The following is a 22,642-nucleotide window of genomic DNA, read 5'->3' as shown; positions in this document are numbered from 1 at the left end:
CTAGCACAATTGACAAGATTAAGTTAGCAAATACATACATCCTCGCAAAACTTGAATCCGTCTCTATGGTATCAAAGTTTTCTCCCCAAAAGTCGGAACTCTGGCCTACTGTTGTGACGCTACTACAAAAGACTGTTCTTACTCAGTTCGTCGTTGCACGTTTCTTTCCAGACGGAAACTTGTAGGATCTTTCTCCATGTCGTTGTTTTCGCTGACCGTCGCATAAACATTGCTGCATTGGAGTCAGTCCGTCCACTCGCTCGTCTCCGAAGCCTGTTTGACCCGGTCGCTGTTGCTGACGTGGCAGGGAGGCTCGACGGGTTAGGCCTAGCGACGTGCTCGGCCGCCGCTTCCGTCCAGCGCCTTTCCCGAGTGCTGACGTGGCGTTCCGGGGATCATCGAACGCGCTGGTCTGTCGAAGAAGGGGGATCATCTCTGGAGTGCCCGGCTTGCGTGTGATGCTGCAGCTGGTCCAAGTAACCTTGCTCGAACGTCTCCGAGGTCGACGGCTGCACCTCGGACCGCCCGCGTCACGGACTCGGCCGAACCTCCAAGTCTCCCGTCGCTAGAGCGTAGGTGACGATGCGTCCTTCCCGGCCCAAAGCCACAACGATAATGGCAGCTCAGCCTCGCTTCTGCCTCGACCGTACCTCGGGTCACGCGCCTCGCGCGCTCGTGCCGTTCGGAACGCTCCGTTCACATCGTCGTCTTCTTTTCTCGCCGCAGGCGGCCTCATATGACACTCGATCGCTGACGTGCCCGAGAGAGGATTGGTCTCATTTTAACTGATTGTAGTACTCGTTCCTTCTAAAGGTTGTTTCTTTTTCTTTCCTTTCCTTTCCAGGGACCGTGAATGCCGGTCTCTGGTCCCGGCCAGGGCTCGCCCTGGTTGGCTAGCCGTCCCACTAAGTCGGTGCTTCTGGAGTGTTTCCTTCGGAACGCAGTGAATACCTTGCCCTTGGCGCTCGTTCCCACGGATGGTCGATCCATTCGATTGACTGAATCGGAAAGCTTCCAGGAGGAGCTGCGCGACATATCGGAACATTTCATTGACAGTTCGGAGGTGAGGCGATTTGGCAAGACTGGCATTCTGTGTAAGTCGTCTAACGTTCAATGCTTCAATGACTTACTTAACTGCACGAGATTCGCTAACATCGCGGTTCGTGCTTCTGTGCCACCGCATCTTGCATGCGTGAAAGGCATTGTCCGTGGGGTTCCCATTAATATCACCCCTGAGGCCTTCTTGAAGATGCTCTCTCCGGCTGGTGCTGTTTCTGTCTACAGATGCAATAGATCAGTGGGTGATAACCACGTTCCTACTGAGAGCGTTATTGTCTCGTTCGCCGGCTTAACGCGCCTGTCTGAGGTGAAGGCATGGCCATATTTAATCCGTGTGGAGACTTTGACACCTGGACCCCTGCAGTGCCGAAACTGCTGCAGATATGGACACAGTGCGAATTCCTGCAGATCTTCTGTGAGATGCTGTAACTGTGGCGGCTCTCATTCCGCATCAGCCTGTGACGTAGATGAGCCAAGGTGTTGCTTGTGCGATGGGGCACATATTGCTACGGATAATAACTGTCCTTCGCGAGAGCGGGAGATTCAGGTGCTTGAGATTGCATAGAAACGCCACTGTTCTCGTGCGGAAGCAATAGCAGAAATTAAAGAGCGTGATGTTGGATACGCAGCCGCTGCATCCCGTCAGTCTACATCCCTAGTAGCCACAGTTTCGGCGCCGTAGCCGCAGCTATTGACAAGGCAATGCCAACAGTGATGGAGTGACCTTTCAATATGTTTGCCGAAGGTATTACCGAGATGCTGACTGCTAAATTCAACAGCCTCCTTCAATCGCACTCTACTGTTACTGCCCCCAGGACGGACGGACGGACGGACGGACCGACCGACCGACCGACAGACAGACAGACAGAGGTTGAGTCTGATACCTCCGTGGGTTCTCCGCTATCACCGACTGCGGTGCCCAGCACCTGCTTTGGACACATGAGGCTTGGAACAATCAGCAATAGACGTAAGAGTTCCCCACGGTCTCCCACTGATTCTCCTAAATCTAAGGCGAAAAAAGGAAAAAGCATGAGCAGGATGCGTTGCGTTCTGCCGTGTAATCATTCATACTAGGATCACAATAGCATCAGTAAGAGTCCTTCAATGGAATTGCCGCTCTATATCCTCCGGTTACGTTGACCTTCTTGGTCTAGTTCATAATCTAATTCCAGATATTATTTTACTTCAAGAATCATGGCTTTCATCACCTCAACGAGTTTCCACTAATAATTTTAGACCAATTCGTTTGGATCACCTTGGTGGAGGCGGTGGGCTACTAGCGTCAGTTTCATCAAAAATGTCACAGTTTCGCCCTAAGGGCGAAGCAATGAATGCGATAGCAACACAGCAATGTCATACGAAGTAAGGTGAGCGGCTTTGGTAGCAATATGAATTGTAGTAAACATGAGCTGATTAAGTAAGCAGGTGTGCTGCGGCGTAAGTAGACCGACATGAAGAGAGACTCGATGACCACGAGAAGGCGCGTGTGAAACCGTGATGTTGATGAGAAGCGCTTCCCGTGGGCAGCGCGTGCGAAGGGACACACCTGTAGTGCTGCACTGCCGATCCGGGCAGCATTGCATGTGTAGCGTGCGTTGGAAAATGTGGCCCGACTATACTAACTGAATGAACAAGCGTGGTGTGAGCGCGCACAAACAAACAGGAATAGATCACACTGAACGACTGCAGACAACGACTGTCAAAACGCTGGCAGCGAGCGTATATACGCCGCAGCGGGCGAAGGTACGTGCGGTCTATCGCTTCAACGGAAACTGAGCGGCGAATACACGGCGCATAAAGGTCAGAGCCGTGTGGAGATAAGAGACGGTGCGGACGAGCGACGAGCGCGGTTGTTGGCAACGTAGAAGTGCGCCTCCCCCCCCCCCCCCCCCCCGCGCTCCCTCCGGCGCTGGCTTCCCGCTTCCTTGCTGGCGCGTGGGTGATTGAGTGCGTTCGCTCTCCGTGAAGCGCGCGTCCCCGCATGCTTCCGCTCGGGCATACGGCGAGCGGCGAAGATTTTATCTATAGGGAACCTCACGGCGACGGCGACGACGACGGCGACGGCGACGGCAGAAATCCGGTAGAAGTGTCCATATAATTGCTATCGCAATAAAATGTACCACAAGGTAACTTTAACGTTTGAAGATGTATGTTCAGACTGTGAAATTTTAGGATTAGATTTTTTATTGCCTCGTTGCGCTGCGTTTACAGTGGCTAATGTGTACTTCCCGAATGGAGTCAAGTGCACTGATCACCTGGACTCATTGAGCCGAAATTGTTCAAATGCAATGCTCCTTAAAGGAGACTTTAATTCCCATCATACATCTTGGGGAATGAAAACGGATGCTTGTGGAAAGATAGGATAGGAATAAACTTTATTTGTCCAACGGTTATGGTGTTGGTGGCCGGGGCTAGGCTGCCAGGGGTCCATCGCCGGAGAAAAATCTTCCGAGATCCTCGGCAATGGCCCTGGCCCGCTTGACGGCCCACTCCTGGTCCTCGGGCGCCTCGCTGAGGAGGGCGGCTTGCCATCTTTCAGCGAGGCGCCCCGCTTCAGAGGGTCCTGCTGTTGTCTTCGCCCTTCCTCTTGGTCCTCCTTCCTCATGGCGTTGGCACTCCCAAAGCATATGGGCCATATCAGCCCGTTCATGCTCACACCACGGGCAACCGGGCGACGGGTGCAACGCGGGCCACAGGTGGTGCAGGTGGTGGGGGTTGGTGAAAGTACCCGTCGGCAACCGCCTCAGGTCGACTGCCTGGGACCTGTCCAGCCGCCCGTGGGACTGTGGATATGTCTTACGTTCTTTCTTGTAGTGATCAAGAACCTCTTGGTACAAGGCCGGAAACTCCTCGATATCGCGGTCTGCGTCCCCGTCGCCCCCAGCTCTGTCCGCCGCGATTTGGGTTGTGTTGGTAACTCCTCCGCTGGGGTCCTGCACAACAACGGCCGCGGCTGCCCTCTGGGTGATCGCGTCGCAGCGGGTAAGCTGCCTCGCGACGAGATGGGCGCGCTCGTTGTGGTTGGGTGGGATGCCGGTGTGTTTTCGGCCGTTAGTATTGTTGTTGTTGTCGCGGCTGTTGTCTTCGTTAGCGCTAAGCTCCTCGACGTGCGCGGGGAACCATTTGCGGGGAACCATACTCCGTACCTCCGTGGAGTACCACGAGGGCTATGGCCATCTCCTCTGCTGCTTCGGCCGACGGCAGCCTCGCTGATGCCGTGACTCGGATCCTTCTCTTCGTATCTACGACTGCCATGGAGAAGACGGGCGCCGCCGCCGTCGGCCGGCCGTGTCGTTGATATTGCCGCTGTTGCTGCTGCCGTTTTTGTCGTAGTACTAATAGTGATGGTGATGTTGGCATCCCCGGTTCGTCTCGCACATTTTGTTGTAGTGGCGGTGGTGGTCGTCGTCCCTCGTCACCATCAACGTTACCGGCGGGCCGCGGGTACCTGACTGCATCGACGAAGAGGACGCCTTCTCGTCTTCCGTGCTCCTTGAGGATTGCTACCGCCCTGCGTTGACGTCTTTGCACGTCATGCACCGGGTGCATGTTCTTCGGCATGTTTTACGTCTGTATGGCGTTCCTGACTTCCGGTAGCAGTGTTTCCTTCAGTCCCCTCGCCTCATAATATCGAATCCCGAGCAGGTCGAGGATTCGTCTTCCCGTTCTGGTGTTTGACAGCATCTCTAGCTGCGCTATTCTCTGCGCCTCGGCGAACTCCTCGAGCGTATTGTGTACGCCCAGCTCGAGGAGTCTGTAGGTTGGCGCGCGTACTGGGGTAACCCCAGGGCGGTCTTGAACGCCCTGCGGATCATCACGTTCAGCTTGTCGGTTTCGCTCCTGTTCCAGTCGGCATACGCGGCGACGTACGATATGTGGCTCAGCGCGTACGCCTGTATCAGCCTCGTCACGTTGTGTTCCTTCATTCCTTTCCTCTTGTTCGCGACCCGCCGCACGAGGAGCGTGGTGGTGGCCACTTTCTTCTGTAGTCGGGCAACCAGCTCGCGGTTGACACCATTCTCTTCCAGCCACAGGCCGCGCACTCGTAACTTGGACACCGCCGGTATTCGAGTCCCCTCCCTCGTCGTGACGTGGACGCCCAAATGACGGGCATCGAGCACGCCCTGCGGGAGGGGTCCTTTCTTGCGCGGTCTGTGGAGTAGGATCTCTGACTTGTCGGGTAGGCGGACGAGTCCCGTGTCTTCAAGGTGCCGCTCCACCTCCCGGACGGCCCGCTGCAGCCGGCCTTGCATTTTGCCGACGCTCGTGTTCGCCGTGGTCCACACCGTCACGTCATCTGCGTAGATCGTGTGAGTGAAGCCCTCTATCGCGTCGAGAAGCTCTGGCAGGCCGATCATGACGAGGTTGAAAAGCATGGGGGAGAGTACGGAGCCCTGCGGCGTTCCCGCACCGCCGATTCGGACCGTTCGCGGCGTGGCCCCGTCGATCTTGACCGTCGCCTCGCGACCATTAAGGAAGCTGCTGACATATCGGTGGAACCTCGCCCCGAGATCGAGTCGGCTGATCTTGTCCAATATGGCCATGTGCTTCACAGTGTCGAAGGCCCTCTTGAGGTCTAGCCCGAGCAAGGCGCGCATGTGCGTGCTCGGAGCGTTCACGACCTGTTCCTTGATCTGCAGCATGGCATCCTGCGGGGAAAGTGTCTTCCGGAAACCGATGATGTGGGTGCCGAAGGCATCCTGCTTCTCGCGGAGCGTCGTCACCCTGTTGAGGCAGGCATGCTCCATCACTTTCCCGACGCAGGACGTGAGGGAGATCGGCCTCATGTTTCGGACCTCTAGCGGTTTGCCCGCCTTTGGTATGAGTATAACGTCCGCGGACTTCCACTCTTGCGGAATTCGGCCCTCCTTCCAGCACGAGTTGATGTACTCGGAGAGCTTCTCGATGGCGTCGTCGTTCAGGTTCCTCAGGATTTTGTTGGTGATCCTGTCAGGACCGGGCGCCGATTTGGCCTTCAATAGCTGGAGGACCACTCTCATTTTCTGCACGGAAAAGTCCGCGTCCAGCTCCTCGTTGGGAGCCCCGTGATACTCGGGGAGACTCTTCCATTCCGGTCGAGCGAGGCGCGTCTGCACGATCTCCTCCGCGAAGGCTTCCGGGTGGTCCTTGTACTTGTGTCGCAGCTTGGCCATCTCTGTACGGGTCGCCGTTCTGGTGCTTCCCGGGTTGAGCAGGTGCCTGAGAATCTTCCAGGTGCGTCCCACGCTCATGCTCCCGTTCATCGTGTCACACAGCTGCTGCCATTCTTGCTCGCACAGGTGGCCGCAATGCGTCTCAATCTCCCGGTTGATTTCGGCGATCTTCTTGCTTATCTTTTTGTTGAGTTTTTGCTTACTCGTTCTCCGTTGCATGGATTTCTTGGCCGCAACGAGATGTGTCAGCCGGCTGTCCACTCTGGACGCTTGTGGAGCGTCGTCGTCCCCAGCTCCGCGGGATCTGTCTCCTCCTTCTCTGGGGGGTTCTTGTCGCCAGTCCGTCAATTCGATCTGATCGGTGGCTTTCTCTACGTCCGCGAGTAGTTCTCTGCACCATTCACTGATGTCTTCAATCGGGCCCTCCTTCTTGTCTCGTTCTCTAATTTCCGGAATCTATCCCGGAATCTTTCCGGAATCAAAATTGATCAACAAGAAGAAAGTAAGGGATGTTCGAAATTATAACGTGGGAAAGATTGAGGAAGCCATAAAATATGGACGCAGCATTAAATCAGTAAGAAGAAAGCTTGTCATAGGACAAGGCAAGATGTATGCACTGAAAGATAAGCATGGTAATATTATCAGCAATTTCGATGACAGTAAAAGCAGCGGAAGAATTCTATACTGACCTGTACAGTACCCAAAACAGCCAAGCTACTTTCATTCGGAATAGTGATGAACCGGATACAGAGGCTCCTTCTATAACTAGCGACGAAGTTAGAAGGGCCTTGAAAGACATGACAAGGGGAAAAGCTGCTGGAGAAGATGGAATAACAGTATATTTAATCAAAGATGGAGGAGATATTATGCTTGAAAAGCTTGCGGCCCTTTATACGCAATGCCTCACAACTTCAAGTGTACCAGAGAGCTGGAAGAACGCCAACATTATACTATTCCATAAGAAGGGAGACGTTAAATAATTCAAGAATTATAGACCCCTTAGCTTGCTTTCAGTATTGTATAAAATATTCACCAAGATAATTTCCAATAGAATCAGGGCAACACTTGGCTTCAGCCAACCAAGAGAACAGGCTGGCTTCAGGAAGGGATATTCTACGATGAATCATATCCATGTCATCAATCAGGTGATCGAGAAATCTGCGGATTACAATCAACCTCTCTATTTGGCTTTATAGATTATGAAAAGGCATTTGATTCAGTAGAGATACCAGCAGTCATAGAGGCATTGCGTAATCAAGGAGTATAGGATGCATACTTGAATATCTTCGCAAATATCTGCAAGGATTCCACAGCTACCTTGGTTCTCCGCAAGAAAAGTAGAAAGTTACCTATCAAGAAAGGGGTCAGGCAAGGAGACACGATCTCTCCAATGCTATTCACTGCATGCTTAGAAGAAGTATTCAAGCTCTTAGACTGGGAAGGATTAGGAGTGAGGATCGACGGCGAATATCTCAGCAACCTTCGGTTTGCCGATGACATTGTCCTATTGAGCAACAATGGAGACGAATTACAGCAAATGATTGAGGACCTTAATCAAGAAAGTGCAAGAATTGAATTGAAGATGAATATGCAGAAGACATAGATAATGTTCAATAGCCTGGCAAGGGAACAAGAATTCAGGATCGCCAGTCAGCCTCTAGAGTCTGCAAAGGAGTATGTTTATCTAGGTCAATTACTCACAGGGGGCCCTGATCATGAGAAGGAAATTTATTGAAGAATAAAATTGGGTTGGAGTACATACGGCTGGCATTACCAAATCCTGACTGGGAGCTTACCACTGTCGTTGAAAAGAAAAGTGTACAATCATTGCATTCTACCGGGGCTAACATATGGGGCAGAAGCTTGGAGGTTAACAAAGAAGATGGAGAACAAGTTAAGGACCGCACAAAGAGCGATGGAACGAAAAACCTTAGGAGTAACGTTCAGAGACAGGATGAGAGCGGTGTGGATCAGAGAACAAATTGGGATAGCCGATATACTAGTTGACATTAAGCGGAAGAAATGGAGCTGGGCAGGCCATGTAATGCGTAGGATGCGTAGGTGGACCATTAGGGTTACAGAATGGATACCAAGAGAAGGTAAGCGCAGTCGAGGTCGGCAGAAAACCAGATGGGATGATGAAGTTAGGAAATTTGCTGGCGCAAGTTGGAATACGCTAGCGCAAGACAGGGGTAATTCGAGATCGCAGGGAGAGGCCTTCGTCCTGCAGTGCACGGACATAAAATATAAGCTGATGATGATGATAGGGGCCATGGCACTAAATTTTCTAGCATAAATTATGCATTGCATGTTAAACTGTACGCATCGCACAGCAAACTGCTAGAATTTGAGTGCATTCGATGCAGTAGAAAATTTATATTTAAATTTTTGAATGTTGCTGTTGAACCATAATGCAGTCTGCTGACACCGAGTGATGACGAAATGAATTGGCTCCCCCGGAAACGTTATCTCGTGTAACAGATGCTCTCGAAGACCTTGCTTTGATCTACTCGAACACAAGAAGTTATTTTAGGGGCTAGAATATGTCATGGCCGTCATGCGTCGTTTCGTTTTTGCATGTGCGTCTCGGCGCATCTTTATGGTTGGCTAATGCGTTTTATCGCGCAAGTGAAGGAATTGCGGGCACACTTCAGCGGTGACGCCGTTGCTAGGACGTGTAGAGAAGGACGTCCGATGTGGTCTCGAACTGTTTTAAAGCAGACAGCACAGAGGTGGCTCGTCAGCTCCCGACGTCACAGCGCCTTGCCAAAAACGGTTGTTGACAGATGTAGGTGTTGCAAGGCAGTGATTCGAAATTGAAATTTTTTTTGAGTGTACTATAACTACAGAGCGCCCTCTACTCTCAGTTACAAAGGTAAACTGAGATAAACTGAGAACTGTTGGGAAACCGTGTCATGCCCCCTTAACCGAATGTGTTTGCATGAGAAAGTCCTTTTATCTTTCCTCGGCTGTCCAGTCAGGCCATTCATTCTGAACACAAGACGATTCTTCAAAAACCAGCGATATCGTTATGCTAGCGGCCATCGTCGTCTTCATCGGCCGCCTTTTATTTATGGCGCGCTCAGGTGCATGGGCATGCGCATGTGCCTCGTTCCTCGTGCTGCATGCTGTGAGATTAGAAAAAAGAGAAGAATAAAATATAGGCTCTTCTGCTCCTGCCATCGGCCTGAACGGTTCCTTGTTCTTTCGCTCGCCGACTCACGCATTGTCATAGTGGACCTAACGTCGGTCCCTGTGACGTGGTGACCCAGACGTGATGATGCCCAGTTGCAGCATGTGATCGAATTCTCTTTTGGCGATGGCAAGGCGGTCCCCAGCGATGCGTCTGGGTCGGCAAAACACTGGAGGGCCAGTAGTGACAACGTGATATGTGACGTTGTGACGTACTGGCGTTGTGACGTAACGCCTTCATCGTCAACTTAAAGCGGCCTTGATGGCTCGCCAGGCTCGCGCTTCTTGGGCTGAAGATCTTCCTCTGGTCCTGCTTGGCATGCGTTCCTCTTTCAAGGATGACCTCGTCTGCACAACTGCGGAGTTGATTTATGGCACAACGTTGCGTATGCCTGGTGAATTTTTCGCGCCACCTACTGTCGCCACGCCCGATCCAGACAGTTACGTTCAACAGCTCCGCTTCCTTTTATTGCGATAGCAATTATATGGACACTTCAACCGTATTTCTGCCGTCGGCGTCGTCGTCGCCGTCGCCGTCAGGTTCCCTATAGATAAAATCTTCGCCGCGTGCCGTATGCCCGAGCGGAAGCGTGCGGGGACGCGCGCTATCACGGAGAGCGAACGCACTCAATCTCCCACGCGCAAGCAAGGAAGCCAGCGCCGGAGGGAGCGGGGGCCGCACTTCCACTCTGCCAACAGCCGCGCTCGTCGCTCGCTCGCACCGTCTCTTATCTCCACATGGCTCTGACCTTTATGCGCCGTGCATTCGCCACTCAGTTTCCGTTGAAGCTATAGACCGCACGTACCTTCGCCGCTGCGGCGTATCCGCTTGCTGCCAGAGTTTTGACGGTCGTTGTCTGCAGTCATTCAGTGTGATCTATTCATGTTTGTTTGTTCGCGCTCACACCACGCTTGTTCATTCAGTTAGTAATAGTCGGGCCACATTTTCCAACGCACGCTACACATGCAATGCTGCCCGGATCGGCAGTACAGCGCTACAGGTGTGTCCCTTCGCACGCGCTGCCCACGGGAAGCGCTTCTCATCAACACCACCGTTTCACACGCGCCTTCTCGTGGTCATCGAGTCTCTCTTCATGTCGGTCTACTTACGCCGCAGCACACCTGCTTACTTAATCAGCTCATGTTTACTACAATTCATATTGCTACCAAAGCCACTCACCTTACTTCGTATGACATTGCTGTGTTGCTATCGCATTCATTGCTTCGCCCTTAGGGCGAAACTGTGACATTTTTTTTTCACGCCTGCGGCCTTGCCCTAGCCGGGATGCTTCGTCGACTGGCGTTTTTGACAGCAAGGACATGACTACAGCGAGCATGGTATTGCGCGCGCACAAGCAAACATGAACGCATCTCAATCGATCACCGCGGAAACCCGCTGTCAAAACGCAGGAGTGACGCGGCGGCAGCAGCAGCGGATACCGCTCGCATCAACGCGAAACACAGCGCCGAAACGCAGCGCAAGGCGGACTTCGTCCCCGCTGCGGATGGCTTGCTAGATACGGGTGGTCGCTCACGGCGTAAAACGCCCCCCCCCCCCCTCTCTCTCTACCATCTCCCGGAGCCTTGCTTCCGGTCGCGTGTTTTAAATGTGAAGCATTTCTTGCCGGCGGCTCTGTCTACTGTCGCGCGTCCCACACCACCACAGCGCATGCGCGTCCCCTCCCCCTCTCTCTCCTCTACGCTCCCCCCTTTCTCTCCTCTAGGAATCCGGAGCGGCACGCTTGACAGGTGGTGCGACAGCTGCATGCTCCGCTGGGGGCGCCACGGTTGTTCCGCGGTATGAAAATGACGAAGCGCGCGCGCCTCATTCTCTCTCCTGTGCAGCGCCGCGATGAGCGCTCGGGCCGCTGCCGCGGAACCATCTCCCTAACCATGTCCCCACTGCTTCGCATCCACACATGGTTCCCTTTAGCGAGAGATGGAATTATTTTTTTTTATTTCCGCCCAAGCTCAGTGCTTGACTGCTGGCGCCGCCATGCGCCGCTCGCGCGTACCCTGTTTCTAGGTGGTTTCTTTCGCCGAAGGCGCTTCAACACAATCATATAATTTGCATGAATGCAAGCTTTGGAAGCGTGGCTGCATGGCCTAGTGGTTACGGCGCTCACTTCGGGACCAGGCGTACGCGGGTTAGAATCTCGCTTTTGCTAGAAACTTGTTTATTCTTAGTATCACGCTTTTCTTTTTTTCCCTCTCTGTTTGACAGCGCGGTCTTGAACCCCGGGGCCGCGGCGGAAGCCGCGGTGCCGGGTGCCGACGCGAAGCGGCGGTCGTTGGGGTGTTGCAGAGCGCAGCGTAGCAACACCCCAAATAAAGAAATACTGCTCCAGTCAGGTAGACTGCTCCCTCCCAGATAGTGAGATTATATTTGGATCATCAAAACAGTGATGCGTTTATTTAGGAATGGCATCGATCCCTTAGCAGCAGCCACAGTCGTGCCTAGATTATATTTCGATCATCAAAACAGTGATTCGCTTATTTAGGAATGACAACGATCCCTTAGCAGCAGCCACAGTCGTGCCTAGATTATATTTGGATCATCAAAACAGTGATTCGTTTATTTAGGAATGGCATCGATCTCTTAGCAGCAGCCACAGTCGTGCCTAGGTTATATTTGGATCATCAAAACAGTGATGCGTTTATTTAGTAATGGCGTCGATCCCGATCCCTTAGTAGCAGCCACAGTCGTGCCTAGTCCCCACCAGCCCAGCACGACTCTGGCTGCTGCTAAGGAATCGATGCCATTCCTAAATAAACGCATCACTGTTTTGATGATTCAAATATAATCTCACTATCAGGGAGGAAGCAGTCTACCTGACACCCCAACGACCGCCGCTTCGCGTCGGCGCCTGGCACCGCGGCTACCGCCGCGGCCCCGGAGTCCAACCGACCGCGCTGCCAAACAGAGAGGGAAAAAAAGCGTGACACCAAGAACAAAAATAGCTTCGAGCGCGATTCGAACCCGCGTAGGCGTGCTCCTGAAGCGAGCGCCGTAACCACTAGGCCATATAGCCTTTTTTCTTTCTTTATTGCACTAGGCCACACTTACAAAGCTTGCATTCATGCGAACTATATGATTGCGTTCAAGCGCCCTCGGCGAAAGAAACCACCTAGAAACATGGTACGCGCGAGCGGCGCATGGCGGCGCCAGCGGTCGAGCACTGAGCTTGGGCGCAAATAGAAACACGCCGCCGGGCCGCTCGAGCCGCCCGGGAACTCCCCCCCCCCCCCCTTCCTACCCTCCCTCCGGAGCGTTGCGCGCGACTGGAAGACGGATTGAAACAGATTGAGCAGCGATCGCCAGCTCACCCTTGCACGCTTTCACTCGCACATACAGAATACGGCGCGCGGAGACGATTTTATCACCCTTGGACACTACACGGAACCCCACGGCGACGGCTGAAATGCGCCTGGAGTGTCCGTATAATTTCTATTTCAAAAAAAAAAAAAAAGACGAGACAATCTAAGCAAGCAGACATGCACAGTTTTCAGATGTAGACTACGGCCACGCAGTTCGCTGGCGCTGGTGTGCGGTATCTCAAGTTGATGGGGGGTGTCAATATGGCCTTGTTGACCTGAACCTGTCCTCACCTGGAGCTATCCTGCAAACGTATGGCTTGGAACAAGGAATATTTCATAGAAACTTGCCCAAAAGACAGTCACCTCCTCCTCCAGCTCCCAACTCCTTTCCTCCAGTGCTGCACCCGATACCATGCAGGTAGGTTCTCTTGACTCTGGGGAGCAGTGCCCGCTTGTACAAGATCAGCTAGCATAAATCGACATTTGTCTGGAAGGAATCATCCTCCTCTAACCGAGTGTGTCAGCCCCTCCAGCTCTGCTTGAGCCTATGGAGGTATAGCGGCTGGCCCATCAGCCTTGGCGCCGAGATCGCGGAGTGCTGCTGACCATGCCCAAAAAGTCAGGCCGTGAGCAACTGCTCCGTAGAAGCCTGCCCAGTCCAAGAAAGTCAATGGGTACAATTGGAAAAGTGCCACTTGCACTAAATGACAATGACGTTTATTTTCGCATCAGTACAGTGTAATGACAAGAAGGAGCATGCGGGAAAAGCTGTCAATTCAACAGCTTGACAAAGCCGCAGGCCCCCGCATTGGCGTTTAAAGCACTAATACAAAAACAATCAGCCTATATCATTTCAGAAATTTTACAAAAACTTACACAAATTACGCAAATAACAAAAAGAAAGTTGGGTGCAAAATGAAATACAACCTTATACCATCTTACAGGAATAAATAAGATACAATCACATATTCCTTCACCGACAAATATTGTTGTACAAAGACGCAAAAGAAAAAAGCACAAGGTGTACATTTTTATACAAACATATTTCTACTTGACGCAGAGCAAGAACGAAAACATACCAAACATACGGTTGTTGCCTCCCTCCCCCCCCCCCCCAAAAAAAAATGCACCAGACCAACAACAATTTTTCCTCAGAAAAAAACATTCCAAGAACTTCGGCCAGTTTCAGTTGAAATAACTACGAATAGCTTTAATGGTAGTGTTCTCCAATTCAATCGCTTCGCTGTTTAATCTATTTAGTAATCTTGGTAGGTTATTTCACAGCGTCTGTTATCCATATGTTGTTCTTACTGCTGGTACTTTCCAGGATTCCTTTTTGCGTGCTGAATATACAAAAGTATTATTTTGTAACTTGGCAAGTTGCTTAAGAAAAGCCGATCCATTTCTTAACTCTTGTTTGTATGCTGTCGATAATCATATATTGTTGCGATTGCCATAAGCCTATATTTTACAAAAATTCTTGTGTATGAAAGTAACTAGGGACATTTTAAATTGTACGTAAGAGCTTTTTTTTTTCAAGACATGAATGTTGTGCAGATTTTCTTGAGTGGTAGTAGCCCAACTAAATGACGATAATTAAGGCGAGATTGAAAGAAACTGTTAAAAATAAGCATCAGAACTTTTTGTGGCAGTATATAGCGATTGCGATAAACAATACCAATAACCCGTGACAGTTTTACTCCTAAACAGTCGATATGTGTATGCCAGGATAAGGTTTCTTGAAAGACGACATTCAATGTTTCAAAGCTGGGTATGATAGCGATAGGCAAAGAATTCGGTAGTATGGTTTTATTAACGACAACGTTTTTATTTTTACTGCGAAATATCATAGCTTTCGTTTTGTTCGTATTTAATCCAAAACTATTTGGGCATGCCCATTTGTCTAATTTATGTAGGGTTGAGTTGGCTTCATCAATTAATTCATCGACCGAATTTCCTATTAGAAAGATACTGATATCATCAGCGTAAATTATATATCTTTGCCACAGAGTTTATATTGATAATGTCATTAATGTAAAGACTAAAAAGAAAGGGGCCCTAGATGCTACCTTTTGGCACACCGCAAGATACGGTAGGTGGGCTAGACAAAGTATGATTATGTCCACTGTCTGGACACGGTACTGTAGATAGGATTTAATCAGGTGTGAAGCTTTGCCGCGGTAGCCATAGCGTAAAAGCTTCTCAATTAAAAGAGAATTATTTATACGGTCAAATTCTTTACTAAAGTTTACAAAAATTGCCAAGACCAATTTTTCATCTACTGCGGTTAGAATTAATTCTTTCTGAGCTAATAACGCAAATTCAGTACTAAAGCCCTTACGGAAACCAAACTGGAACGGAGTTTTTTTTTTTTTTTATTGCGATAAAGACTTGCCGTTACGGCATAATTCTTGATGTGTATATGTGTATTATATGTGTGCTGTGAGACCTGTGTTGTGTATGAATTGAAGCAGTGTTTTGTGGAATCTGTTATCATGTATCCAGCGGTCATAGCTGGTTGTCGCACTGTAGCGGAGGCCGGCTTGCAGTAGAAGACGCGAGAGTTCCGATTGTAAACCAGTACATGTCCATATTAGGTGGTATGCAAGTTAAAAGCTTATGTTTTTGTTCGAATTCAAGAAAGTGATCTAAAATTATTTTTACCAGAATATTTGAAAATATATACAGGCAGGATTGATATGGGACGATAGTTGTCCATGTCATTTTTATTACCTTGTTTGTGCAGCACTATTACCCGAGCTACTTGCATTTAACGAGGAAAAACAGCCTGATTAAGACCGAGGTTAAATATATAAGAAAGACAAGGGGCTAAAAGATCAGCAACATACTTAAGAGGTTTAATCTGGAATCCATCGATGTCTTTTGCGCTACTACTATTAAGGTTATTCATTCTATTATTTACTTTAATTTCATTGACGGGGGTTTTTTAAAAATTGTGCTTGTATAGAGGCAAGGTTATTTAGGTTATTTTGCACAAAGGGCATGTCAACGACACTAATAAATTCCTGTTTAAAGGCCTCTGCAAGGCCTTTATATACTGAGGCCTTATATACCTGAAAGCTCTTGACCATTTATTTCTAACTTCGTAATTTTAGCAGGAGTCACGTTATGTTTTAAGACAGAATTAGGTATATTCCACATAGGCGCAGAACATCCAGCTGTAGCGCCGCAGAAATTAGCAGTCACGCCTTGCTTTTATTGCAACAGCAATTATATGGACACTCCAAGCGCATTTTTTGCCGTCGCCGTCGTCGCCGTGAGGTTCCGTATAAAGTCCAACGGCGATAAAATCGTCGCCGCGCGCCGTGTGTGCGAATGTCAGCATGCGAGGGTGAGCCGGCAACCGCAGCCTAAACTCGCGCACGCGAGAGAGGAAGGCAGCCGGAAGCGCACGTGGTTTTCGTTCGCGCGCGAGGCATGGGGAGGAGGCGACGGAAACGGTGGGGAAGGGGGGGTGGGGGGGGGGGGCTCGTTCTGCTCTTGCGGCTGTTTCTCAGGGAGCTGCCTCGCAGGCGCCTATCTTGATTGAAAGCGATCTGATCTGCGATGTGGCCGAAGTGTGCGCCCGCGGGGCCTCATCTTCAAAGCGATCTGCGATTGGACAAAGTGCATTTGCCGAATGCCGGTAGCTTCTTATGCGCTGCGCTTTCGACGTTTAGTTCGCGCTGAAGCGAGAGCCAGCGCGAAGGTCAATTTTCTCGCTGCCGCTGGCGCGCTTTATCGCTCCAGCGTTTTGACGAGTTCCCGCGGTCATCGAGCGAGATGTGTTCATACTTACCTGTGCGCGCGTGACGCCGTGCTTGTTTATTTAGTTAGTAAGCGAATATTTAGAGCTTTATGCGGCCGATAAAACTACTATCCTTATTTCGTATAGCTGTCTACTAATTTGCTATCGCAATCGATCGATGCTTCGCCTTTCGGGCGAAACTGCGACTTTTTTTATATTGTCACGAAGAGACAATTGAAGATGTACCCGGCGTCGGCGACACAGACAGCTCGACAAGATGGCGTGCAAAAGCTCAAGCCGGCGTCCTCAGCCTCTACTTCTTCTTCAGCGCCCGCCTCTTGCCAGAGCGCGCGTCCCAGTCACAACTTCTTTCTCAGCGCTGGCTCGTGAGACCTATAGTGTCACTGTTCCCCCGCTGGTTTGAGGCGAACAACATGCACTACCTCTGAGTGGCACTGTCGACGCCGAGGGCACCGTCCGGAATGACCTCATAGTTCACTAAGGCGGCGTGTCACTTTGTAGGGTCCAAAGTATCTACTAAGCAGTTTCACGGACAGCCCCTGGCGACGAATTGTAGTCCCCGCCCAGACTTGGTCACCTGGCTGGTACTCGACTTGCCGATGTCGAAGGTTGTAGCGTCGTGCGTCTGTACTCTGCTGCTTCGTGATGTGTTTGCGCGCGAGTTGACAAGCTTCCTCTGCGTGTTGAATAGTAAGTTGCTCGGCGTCGGAAGTAAGTGACGCGTCGGTGTCGTGCGGGAGCTGCCGTAACTCGGTGAAAGCTGCGTCTTGCTCATCCGTCCAAACGAAGGGTGTGTCTTCTCGCGTGAGGCGTATGAGTGGTTCGGCGATCCGGGAGAAATTAGCGATGAAGCGACGATAGTACGCACACAGACCGAGAAAGCGGCGTACTGCTTTCCTGTCACGAGGAGTCGGAAAAGCAGCAACAGCAGATGTTTTGTCTGGGTCAGGTTGGACGCGGTCGGCGCTCACAACATGCCCCAGAAACTTCAGCTCTTCGTAACCGAAGTGACACTTTTCTGGTAGTGAAGAACATTTATTAAACTGGTTGCAGAGAGGTGATTGGGTTAGGACCAGCTTTAGCGTGAAATTAGCGGAGTGGAGCGCCTCAAGTACCGCCTCTAAACGCTTCAGATGTTCTTCGAAGGTCGCCGCAAACATGACGACATCATCTAGGTATACTAAGTAACTGTGCCACTTCAGACCCGTCAGAACAGTGTCCATCATTATCTGGAATGTGGCCGGTGCAGAACACAGGCTGAATAGAAGCACTTTAAGTTCGTACAGTCCATCCGCGTTAACAAAGACAGTTTTTAGGCGAAGCTTTACAGACATAAGTTTCGGCGGTCACAAGAGGTCGACCAGATGGGGTGATGAAGTTAGGAAATTTGCAGGCGCAAGTTGGAATACGCAAGCGCAAGACAGAGGTCATTGGAGATCGGAGGGAGAGGCCTTCGTCCTGCAGTGGACATAGAATATATGCTGATGATGTTGATTGTGAAGTTTCGGCGGTGGTGGTGGTGTCACGCTGAAAAGTGGGCCGATCCTGGCGATAGTGGAGAAAGGGTCCAAGCTCAATGGCACATACCAGGGACAAAAATAGAGAAAGAGCACGAAAGAGAGACAGAGGAAGAAAGAGAGAGAGAAAGAAAATCACCAGCACTTCCCCTGTCGAGAAAATGGGGGTAAGCAAAGGTTGTCGTGTGTGTACTTGACCTACTACTTTCCCTTCTCTTTCCTACTTCTTTTAATTCCCTTTACTTCTACTTTTTTTTCCTTTCGTACAACTTTTCCATCCGTCGCGTTGTACGTTTCCTTCCCTCGATGAATACATATAATAAACGTTCATGTTTTATTACCGTGACATGTCGTGAACTTTACGTTACCCTGACGAAGGTCAGATACACACACGACAAGCTTCGGTTACTCACTCCAGCGTTTTGACAGCGAGTTTCCGCGGTCATCGAGTGAGACGCGTTCATGTTTGCTTGCGCACGCGTGACAACATGCTTGTTAATTTAGTTAGTATGCCTAGTTTATAAGTTTATACAGACGACAAAACTACTATGCTTACTTCGTATAGCTGTCCACTAATTTGCTATCACAATCAATGCTTCGCCTTTCGGGCAGAACTGCTAATTTTTTTATCTTTTACGCTACAACCAATTATATTTTTCTTACATCAGGTGATTTTATGTGTAAGAGAGCGAGCGCTGGGCTAGTTGGTGCAGATTAATTCTAAAGAAGCGCAAGAAAACGGACACCATAAATGCTTGTGATGTCCGTTTGTTTGCTCTCATTTACAGTGAAGCTTTAATTTACATGTGCTTAAAGCACACAAGTCTTTCAGCGCCTTTTCCTTCTTTCTTTCGCAACTTTTGCTCTTTTTTTTTAGCCAATGATTTAACTTTTTTGGAAAGCTCCATTTCCGTACAGCGGCCATTTATTCTTGGAAAGCTTGCTTGCAACCAGGCTCGGAAGAAGAGGCTGTTCGTGCAATTTTTTAATACCGATCGGTGGTCTTGTGTTTACCTGATTATTTTGTTCCTCATAGTTAGCTGTCTTCTGTCACTAGTCATTAAAGGCGTAATACATAATTACACCAAAATAAATATATCTGCTGTAAATACGTATTTGCGTCTGCGTTTGACTATTCGATATTTGAACCGATATACGATACTTAATGTTCGTATTCTAAAAGTTGATATTTGCCCACCTCTAGTCGTTCGACATTGGCTATGGTACACACTATTTGTTCCAATTCGTAACTAAACTGCGCAGATATATTCGAATGCTTTCTTAGATCATGAATGACTGCTTCGAATGCATACCAAACGTATGTAAATGATAATTTGTCTCATTTAGGTCGACAATAAGGTCCCTCCCAAAATTGACTGATTAGTGATTTAATTTCCGATCCGGGTTAAATAATTTGCAAAAGGCTATGAAAGTCATCACGACGCATCCAATCGATAAATCGCATCGCAAGAATTACCTAGAGGTGAGGAAAAGTGACAGGACTCATCCAGCGCCACCTCCTTTAAGTCTTTCAAGTATTTTCACGTATGTTCTTCGTCGTGGCTTCCAGTGAGTCACCTTGCTTCCGAACTCCAGGTAGTGCGATCTGATCTGGAGAGCAAAGCTCGAAAATATCCTAAGCACCGCGGTATAATAGCCTACGCGAGGCTTCCGCGCACACGAACGCAACTTAAACAAAGGATGTTGAGCCCACGGACGCCGGCGCACAAACGGCAACCGCGTGACCACCACAAGGCTGGAAAATTTTCACTTGAACGTTCCTCGGATGGTAGCGCGTTTCTTCCTTTAGCGGTAACATTACACCAAACAATGAAGATATTTTGTTCAAATTCTCACGAGGCCATCAGAATGCGCACTTCAGTATACAACTACATCAGCAACAGCAGGTGCCTTATCGTCAGTCCCTGTGGAAGTGAAAACAGAATGCTCGATAGCGTTGGAGGCGCGTCCCACGCGAGTGGGATGCGCAAGCGTAAAGCGGGCGTCGATCACGATGAGACGGGCAATCAACGCTTGTCAAAGTGGTTTGTGGAAAAACTGCTTCCGCGTTTGCATCCGACATTAGGACTTCGCGGAACTTTAAAAGGGACAGGAAATGCCTTCCCTAAAAAAGTTGTCGCAGTTTCATCTGAAAGGCGAAGCATCAATTGCGATAGCAAATTTGTAGAGAGCTATACGGAGTAATGATAGTAGCTTTATCAGCTGTATAAACTTGGACATGCAGCAGCACCGGCAACACGCAGAACTGTTGTCGACGCCGTCGGCGTTTTGCCCGCGTTCGCACAAAATGCGTGCGGCGTTGGTGAGTGTTGCCGGAGCCTCTGATATAAATAGGCACTTGGTGCCGCAGCTAAACGTCGCCTCCCTTCCCTCCCCCTCCCCCCCACGGCCTTTCGTGCGTCAGAAGAAGGCGCGTTTGCTCTACAGATATGGTGATTGTAAAGGAGGAAAGAGACGCCTACTTCTGCAGCCCTTAAGGGAGCACGGCACAGAACGCCCGTTTGTTCTCCGCCATGCGTTCAGTCCCCGTGAAAGCGCGCGTCCCTCGCGCCCTTTCACTCGCACATACAGCGTTCGGCGGCGCGCGGCGACGATTTCATCTCCATTGACGTCATACGGAACCTCACGGCGACGGCGACGGCGACGCCGACGGCAGAAATCTGCTTTGGAGTGTCCATATAATTGCTATCGCAATAAAAGTTATCGCAGTTTCACCTGAAAGGCGAAGCATCAATTGCGATAGCAAATTTGTAGGGAGCTATACGGAGTAATGATAGTAGCTGTATCAGCTGTATAAACTTGGACATGCAGCAGCACCGGCAACACGCAGAACTGTTGTCGACGCCGTCGGCGTTTCGCCCGCGTTCGCACAAAATGCGTGCGGCGTTGGTGACTGTTGCCGGAGCCTCTGATATAAATAGGCACTTGGTGCCGCAGCTAAACGTCGCCTCCCTTCCCTCCCCCTCCCCCCCCCCCCCCCCCACGGCCTTTCGCGCGTCGGGAGAAGGCGCGTTTGCTCTACATATATGGTGATTGTAAAGGAGGAAAGAGACGCCTACTTCTGCAGCCCTTAAGGGCGCACGGCGCAGAACGCGCGTTTGTTCTCCGCCGTGGGTTCACTCCCCGTTATTCTTTCTCCGTGCTCCCCGTGAAAGCGCGCGTCCCTCGCGCCCTTTCACTCGCACATACAGCGTTCGGCGGCGCGCGGTGACGATTTCATCTCCATTGACGTCATACGGAACCTCATGGCGACGACGACGGCGACGACGATGGCAGAAATCTGCTTTTGAGTGTCCATATAATTGCTATTGCAATAAAATAAAATTGGCTGTGGCTTAACTCAGTTATGCCTGGGTGTGCGTAGCGAGAGGTACGGTAAATATTATTGTTTAGCTTGGTTCTCCCTACGGTTACATCTTTATCGTTTAGCTTCGTACGTCTGAGTGTTTAGGTTTGGTTGTTACCTCTCGTTAAGTTATTGCTACATTAAATACTAGACATTTTTAAAGCGTAACGCATTTTTGAAAGTCTTCATCTTGTTGTTTCTCTATTGCCACAAAGACGGCCCGATGGTCGGTGAGGCGGGAGGATATCGGGTTGTCGTCCAGTGACTTGAACACGTTTCGGGGGCTATCCTCATCTGAATCCACTCGCCTGGCCGCTTCGTGCTTGCGACGCTTCTCGAGGCGTGCGGCTCGTTCTTCCTCCGTCTCCTCGGCTCGCTGTCTCCTTTTGGTTTCGTTCCGACGACGAAGCCTGGCTTCTTTCAAGTATAAACCGCATGCACGCGATCTTGCGCGCGACAGCGATAAGCGACGCGATGGAGATGGCTGTCGCGGTCGCTCGTCGCCTACAAGTCGAACCGCATGCGAGCGACGACTTTGAGCGACGTCTCCCCGGTGTTGCTGGTATGAGGGCAGCAAATACTCGCCGAAACTGGCGTGACGCTTGCTTTATTAATTTAAGTTGATGTGTGTTAGTGTAAAGAGCATGCAGCATAAATATTTCTAAAGGTCTTGCACTACGTTATTATCCTTGCACGTATCAAAATCTAGTCGTTTGCTCGTTCCGTGCGACAATCGGTAGTGCTTGACTGATGTGTATCCAGTTCCGGCTTCGCGCTATTGGCTAGTCGCTCATAGCACTTCCGGGCGACGAGCGACGAATTCTAGATTTCTAGAACCGAGCGATTGAGCGAAAAGACCGAGCGATCTGTTCGCGCGACGGCCCATTTCGTCGCTCGAAGCCGTCGCTCGTCGCGCACAAAATCGCGTGAATGCGGTTTGGGCTTCAGTCTCTCTGAATCACTTTCCATATCTGCCGACGAATCCCACCGAGACCGTTTGTTCATGGGCGCCGCCATTGCGTGGGCAGTGGCGCCATCTATGGGCAGTTGGCGTGCTGGCTTGGGCGAACGCCCGTGTTGTATGCGTTGGTACACGCTCGGTGGCAGTTTTTGGTGGTTTTTTTCGCACTCGAACGGTCTATTTAGCATGACATGGCGTCTTCTACGTGGGGAACGGTCCTGTGAGGCATAGTGAAGAGATTTAAGTCTGATTTAATTAAGCGGCTGGAGTTTCTCCTGGCGTTAGTGCGGACGGCGCGTAGTGTGC

General features: G+C 50.4%; 1 protein-coding gene across 1 annotated transcript in view; it reads left to right on the top strand.

Moving 5' to 3' along the window:
- Positions 1–22,642, top strand: part of LOC119455352 (cytoplasmic aconitate hydratase-like) — a 607,544-nt gene that overhangs the window by 38,461 nt on the left and 546,441 nt on the right. The gene's annotated exons all lie outside the window — the stretch shown is intronic.

Source organism: Dermacentor silvarum, chromosome 6, assembly GCF_013339745.2.
Source record: "Dermacentor silvarum isolate Dsil-2018 chromosome 6, BIME_Dsil_1.4, whole genome shotgun sequence".
In the NCBI taxonomy this organism is placed as follows: Eukaryota; Metazoa; Arthropoda; class Arachnida; order Ixodida; family Ixodidae; genus Dermacentor; species Dermacentor silvarum.
This window is presented reverse-complemented; position numbering and strand designations above follow the sequence as displayed.